Source organism: Balaenoptera musculus, chromosome 13, assembly GCF_009873245.2.
Source record: "Balaenoptera musculus isolate JJ_BM4_2016_0621 chromosome 13, mBalMus1.pri.v3, whole genome shotgun sequence".
Lineage (NCBI taxonomy): Eukaryota > Metazoa > Chordata > Mammalia > Artiodactyla > Balaenopteridae > Balaenoptera > Balaenoptera musculus.
This window is the reverse complement of record NC_045797.1, coordinates 58,664,269-58,671,082: the sequence shown is the minus strand read 5'-3', so window position 1 is coordinate 58,671,082 and position 6,814 is coordinate 58,664,269. Positions and strand designations below refer to the sequence as shown.

The 6,814-nt window shown below is 35.7% G+C and overlaps 1 pseudogene; it reads right to left on the bottom strand.

Moving 5' to 3' along the window:
- Positions 1 to 1,625: 1,625 nt before the first annotated feature.
- LOC118905774 lies at positions 1,626 to 3,721 on the bottom strand (annotated as a pseudogene).
- Positions 3,722 to 6,814: the final 3,093 nt, after the last annotated feature.

Genomic DNA, 6,814 nt, shown 5'->3' with positions numbered 1-6,814 from the left:
ATAGCCCCTATGGGAGCCACTCCTTTAGCCTCGATCCCTGAACGAGAAGACACACGAACCCATTCTCAATCCACCACCTGGAGCAGAGCAGCCAAACTGCAGCCACGGACCAGTAACATGAGCAGGAAATAAATATTTGGTGTTGTCAGCTACTAAGATTTTGAGGTTCTCATGCAGCATAATCTAGTGAAAGCCAATTAATATGAAGCCCAAACCCTAAAAGCTTCCAGAGGGGAAGAAAGAAACCTGGTAACTTACAAAGAGTCCAAGTCAGACAGTGTCAGACTTAAGACCAGCAAGGTAATGGAGCCCTGTCTTCACAGTTGTGAGAGGAAATTATTCTGACTCTAGAATCTATAATTGATAAAAACTATGAAGATGTACTCATATATGCAAGCACTTAAATCTTACCGTCCATGCGCTCCTTATGAGGCAAAACAAACCATATAATTATACATATATATGTGTGTGTATATATATATAGTATAAAATATAATGGAATAAATAAAAATACACATCTATATTATATTTTATCCTACCAAAGTAAAAAGAAATAAAACCTTTTTCTTGTTAGTGAGGGTGTAGCGAAATAAAATATGTAAGTTCATTCATTTCTGGAGAGTTTAGCAAAACATATCCAAAAGCCTAAAACTGTTCCCACCTTTGGATTCAGCAATTTCACTTACAGTAATTTATTTGAAGGAAATTAGAATATAGGCAAAGATTTAGCTACTAAGGTGTGTGGCATGAAGCGTTATATATAATAGTGATAATTGGAAATAACCTAATGTATGTACTAGGCAGGCACTAACTATAACATTGTAATTTTTTTAAATTAGTCCTTTAAATAATTCATGAGTGTCTTACAAAATTTTTAAAAAAGATATAAAAGGCTATACAGTAAAAAAAAAAAAACCTTTTTCCACCCATGTCTTCTAGCCACTGAGTTTCCTTCTTGAAGGCAACTGATATTGGTTTCCCTTTCAATCCTTCCAGAGACAGTCTTCCATATATATATTACATATAATAATATATATGCATATATATTTTTTCTTTTATGGTAGCTTACTATCCACACTGCTCTGCCCTTGGCTTTTTATACTTAATTTTTCAATATGAAGAATATGATTGTTCAATATTAGCACATGGGGAACTACCTCATTCTTTCAAATATACAGAGTATTCCTTTGATGTGCACCTCTTAATTTATTTAGTCATTTTGAGAACATCACATTTGTGGACAATTTGTAGAAGAACATTTAATAACATGAATAGATGTTCATGATTTATTAAGGGGAAAAAATAAGGCAGCAGTTTACAAAGTGGTTGAGAGCTGTAGTAATCTACAAATCTACAAATAGTCTCTTCCGAATGCTCAGGACACATACACACATTCACATGAAAGCTTGGCATTTGCCATTACAAATTCCTGGAATAACACAACCATTGTGCCCTTTGTCCTAGTGAGTTGGCCTTTGTAACCAGGGAAACAGCCCTGGTTCATGATCTAAAGAAATATTGGAGAGATAGTCCAGCTAAAGATAACAAACAGGGTTATATTGTCCTCTGGGTACTTGGTGATCTCTCTCTCTCTTTCTTTTTTCCCAGTTTCATGATTTTGACAATCAGCAATTGGTTCCCATCCACGATGTCTGTAGGTTTTTGAAAGTGGTGACAGGTACACAGGTAACCACTATATAGAGCTTGTTTGGTGAATCTTCATCCTCATTACATTTTCTGGACAACCACACACAGATACCATATGGAACATTTCTTATTCCTTTGGTCCAGACAGCTTTGCTGAGCCTGGTGTCAACGTGCACACCTGGATTTCCCACCTCTTTCGAGGCAATTTTCCTAATCTCTTGGAGTGCCTGAGGGCACTCTTCTTGAAGCCCACCCCATGATGTACCTGTGAACATTGATGGTGTATTCTCTGGTCACCACCTTGTTGATGGCAGAACAACCCTTCTTCTTCTCTCCACCCTTCTTTGTGGGAGCAATTTTGCTGAGACCAGGTTGGAACTGCTTGATAATCTTAACACAGTTTTCTTTTCCATGCTCATTTGTGATGTCAGCCAGCACTGCAGTAGGAGTACCCAGCCCCTGCTGCTTGAAGTCAACCCAGGAGTGGACCTCACCACCACCTCCTTTGCTCACTAATAATTGAGTTAGAAATATATCAGAGAAATGGACTAATCAATAAGAGTGACCAGAGGCCTTTCAGTTCTGCAGAAACGAAAAAAACCAACCCTGGGACTTCCCCGGTTGTCCAGTGGCTAAGACTCCGAGCTCCCAATGCAGGGGGCCCGGGTTTGATCCCTGGTCAGGCAACTGGATCCCGCATGCTGCAACTAAGAGTTCACATGCTGCAACTAAAGATCCCGCATGCCACAACTAAAAGATCCCGCTCGCGGCAATGAAGATCCCGCATGCCACAACTAAGACCCAGCACAGCCAAATAAATAAATAAATTCTTAAATATTAAAAAAAAAAAAAACCCTAACAGGAAAATTAGTTGTGTCCCTGGAATCAAGCCCTAGAGATCAGCCTGCCCTGCCTCTTCTGAGTTTTTCCTTTTGGCCGCACTCTGGCTGGATACTGGATCCTTAACTGGGAAGCAAGAACAGAAAAAGAGGAGACTGGGACTTCTGCGGAGGTCCAGTGGTTAAGGCTCCATGCTTCCACTGCAGGGGGCATGGGTTCGATCCCTGGTAGGGAACTAAGATCCCACATGGTGCAGCCAAAATAGTAATAATAATAATAATTAAAAAAAAAAAAAGGAAAGAGAGGAGACTGGTTCAGACCCTGATAGTTTGAACATCCTGCCATAGCTGGAACCTTATTTTTGCTACCCACAAGTGGTGTTTGTATTGAAACAAGCATCCTTTTCTTAAAAAAAAAAAAAAAAATTATTTTGGAATAATTCTAGATTTACAGAAGAGTTGCAAAGATATGGCTGATGTTTCCCCTAATGTTAACACTTACATTACCATATTACATTTGTGAAAACTCAGAAACCAACATTGGTACATTACTCTAAACTAAATTCCAGGATTTATTTGGATTTCACTAGTTTTTCCACAAATGTCCTTTTTCTGTTCCAGTATCCCGTCTGGTACCCCACATTGCATTTGGTTGTCATATCTCCTTGGCCTCCTCTGATCTGAGACAATTTCTTAGTTTTTGTCTCTCACGACCATGACAGTTCTGAGGAGTATAGGTCAGGTATTTTGTAGACTGTCTCTCAGTTTGGGTTTCTCTGATGTTTTTTTTCTCATGACTCTACTGGGGTTGTGGGAAGAACACCAGAGGGGAAGGACCCTTCTCTTCACACCAGATCAGGGGGTCCATGTCATCACCATGACGACTGATCCCTGGTGATGTTAACATGGATCACACGGGTAGGTGGGCTCTGCCAGGTCCCTCTGCTCTCAAGTCACTATATGTTCCCTTTTCATGCTCTATTCTTTGGAACAGAGTCACTAAGTGCAACCCACACTCAAGGGGAGGGGAACTGAGCTCCATCTCTTGGAGGGAACAGTATCTACGTATATTATTTGGAATTCTTCTGTACTGAAGATTCGTCCCTCCCTCCCTATTTGTTTTTTTGTTCATCCACTCATTTATACACAAGCATCTTTTAAATTCAAAATAATAAATACTCTTATTTCAGTAAAAGGGTTAGGTCAGTACTTATGCTTTTAGCAAAGTTGGCCATCCCCCATGACAGGGAATATGAAACCTTCTAGGGGTTCCTAATGGACATAAGAACAAGGAATCTTTAAAAAAACTAAAAGATAGTTTAATCTCAGCTCTGCCACATATTAACTATATAACCTAAGGCAAGTTTCTTAATCCCTCTACTCAGCTTTCCTTTTTAAAATATAGACATATTAACTACTAAAAGTACTATTATATAAAGGCATAAGGAGTCAATGAGATTATTCACTTTAAACACATAGCATAGAGTCTAATAGTTAATGCTTAATAAGTATTAGCTGCCATTTATTACATGATTTACTTTATTAAGAAGTAAATATGTACATATGCATATGTGCATACACACACACATATATAGACAGAGGAAGAATCAGTGGTTAATGATATCCTTATGATTTTTATTTTCTTTGCTTATTTGTACATTCTAAGTTTTCTGTAAAAAAACATTTATCATTTTCCTACTAAGAGGAAAAATAATAAAAGTCAGTTTCCAGATTACTAACACCTGGCAGTGCTGAAGGTGTGCAAAATGACCACTTTTTCATTCCACTGTTGGGAGGAAAACTTGCTAAATCTTTTCTGAAGAATGTCTTGGCAATAAGTATCAGAAGCGTTAAAATTTTGCAGACCATCTGACTCAGCAATTCCATTTCTAGCTATTTATCCAGGTGAAAATATTGTACAGTATATATGCACAAAGATCTATTCATACAAATGTTCACTACATCAATTATAAAAGCAAAAATGGTAATAACTGAATCCTATGTATAAATTATGGTCCTGTGTAGCCAAAAGAACATTTTGTAGAAGAGTGTTTAGTGAAATTTTTTAAACGTTCACACTACATTTAAGTGACAAAGGTCAGTTACAAAAATTATGGCCAGCGTAATTTTATCTTTGTAAAATACACACACACAAAGTTGTTTGGGGGGGGGTGGATTAATTGGGAGATTGGGATTGACATATATACACTACTTAATGTGTAAAACAGATAGCTGGTGGGAACCTGCTGTATAGCGCAGGGAGCTCAGCTCGGTGCGCTGTGATGACCTAGATGGGTAAGATGGGGGGTGTGAGGGAGGTCCAAGAGGGAGGGGATATATGTATATATAGAGCTGATTCACTTTGTTGTATAGCATAAACTAATACAACATTGTAAAGCAATTATACCCAAATTTTAAAAAATGTATCTAAAAGACAACAATTATTATCTCAGGGTAGTTGGATTGTGAGTAACTTCTTATTTTCTTATTTGGGTTTATCTGCATTTTCCAGATTGCCTACAAGAAACCGAAATTATTTTTGGAAACAGAAAAAGCCAGTGCTATTTTTATCATGCTCATCATAGATAATTTGGAAAATACAAAATATTAGATAGAAGAAAATAAAGTTGCTCACAACTATACCACTTAGAACTAACCATAGTTAACAATTTGTTGTATTTCTTTCAGTCTTTCTATGAATTTGTGTATAAGCTTTGCCACTCCCCCTCCTACCCAATTTAGGATCATACCATATTTAATGTTTTCTAGTCTGCTTTTTTTTTCCCTTAACATTATATCATGAACATCTCCCTGAGTCTTGAATAATTTTTAACAATGTTAAAACAAAAACAAAAACAAAAACAAGCTAGTGAGGGAGATGTGCAGAAAGTGATGTGCAAAGATTCATTATGAAGTGAACAAAGCAAGTTGTAAAGCAGTATTATAGGATGGTCATATAAAATATTCACCAAGCATTTAATTTTGTTTATGTCTTAAGAGAAGGAGTTGTATGGAAATGTTTGGCTGTTTAAATTTTTTAAATAATATGTATATTGTTATTATCTCTGTAATCAGAAAAGTAATATAGATTTTAAAATAAATAAAAACCCCATTTTAAAGGACTGTACAATATTCCCCTATACCTTAAAATTCTCCTGTTGTTGGACATTTAGATTTGTTTTAGCTTTTTTGTTACTATAAATAATGATAATGCTAGGATGAATATCTTTGTTTTCAAGTCTTTCTCTGAGCTCGTTATATTCTATGATAAATTTGAAGAAGGACAGGGAGACGCAAGAGGGAGGAGATATGGGGATATATGTATATGTATAGCTGATTCACTTTGTTATACAGCAGAAACTAACACACCATTGTAAAGCAATTATACTCCAATAAAGATGTTAAAAAAATATTCAAAAAAAAAAATTGAAGGAGGATTCCTAGATCAATTTGTGTGTATTAATCTTAAAAGATTTTGCTTGAAATGTATGCTTGTATACAAATGTATGCCTGTATAATAAGAGCAACAGATTTAACTTTCTATTTCTTAATAGAAATCAACAAGACCCCTTAGTTTATGGCTTTTAATTTACTCAGAGATTTCTCATGGGAAAAATGCATTCTCTTTGGAAATATATTCCAGAATCTTGTTCAAAAACAATTTCTCAACCCCAGTAGAAACTTTGAAACCTGGCCTAATACTCCACAATTGAGAATTAGTGGCAATAGATCAATGTTCTTGATTCATTAAGCTAATATGACTTGGGCCAATTCACTGGAGATATTCTAATATGGAATAGAGAAGAGAGACTGTAAATAATAAAAATAAATAAAAATTAAAAGGTCACCAATCCTTGGTTTTATCCTCTAACCTATTAAAAGAAATAAAGTCTTGCTCTTTTGAAAAAAGTTAGTTTTATTGATATATGATTCATATACCATAAAATTTACTCCTTTAGGTACACAATTCGGTGTTATTCAGTATTTTCATAGCCTGTGCAACCACCACCACTTTCTAATTTTAGAACATTTCATCATTCTTGCTTTAGGAAATTATTCTCTCATTTTATTTTATAATTATTATACATAGAAACTGCCTCAAATCCATTATCAAATAAGGCAATGAAGAGACACAAGTAGTTAAATAAAACAAAGTTTTGACCACCTATTTAATCTATGTTTGACATTTCTTTGGGTCCTCTACCTTTTTCAAGGTTCTGGCTTCCTTATCTGTAAAAATCAGAAGATTGGTGTAATCTCACAAAGGACTCTGTTTTAAATTATACCTTTTTATGTAGTGTTCAGACTGCTCACGTTTCATGATAATT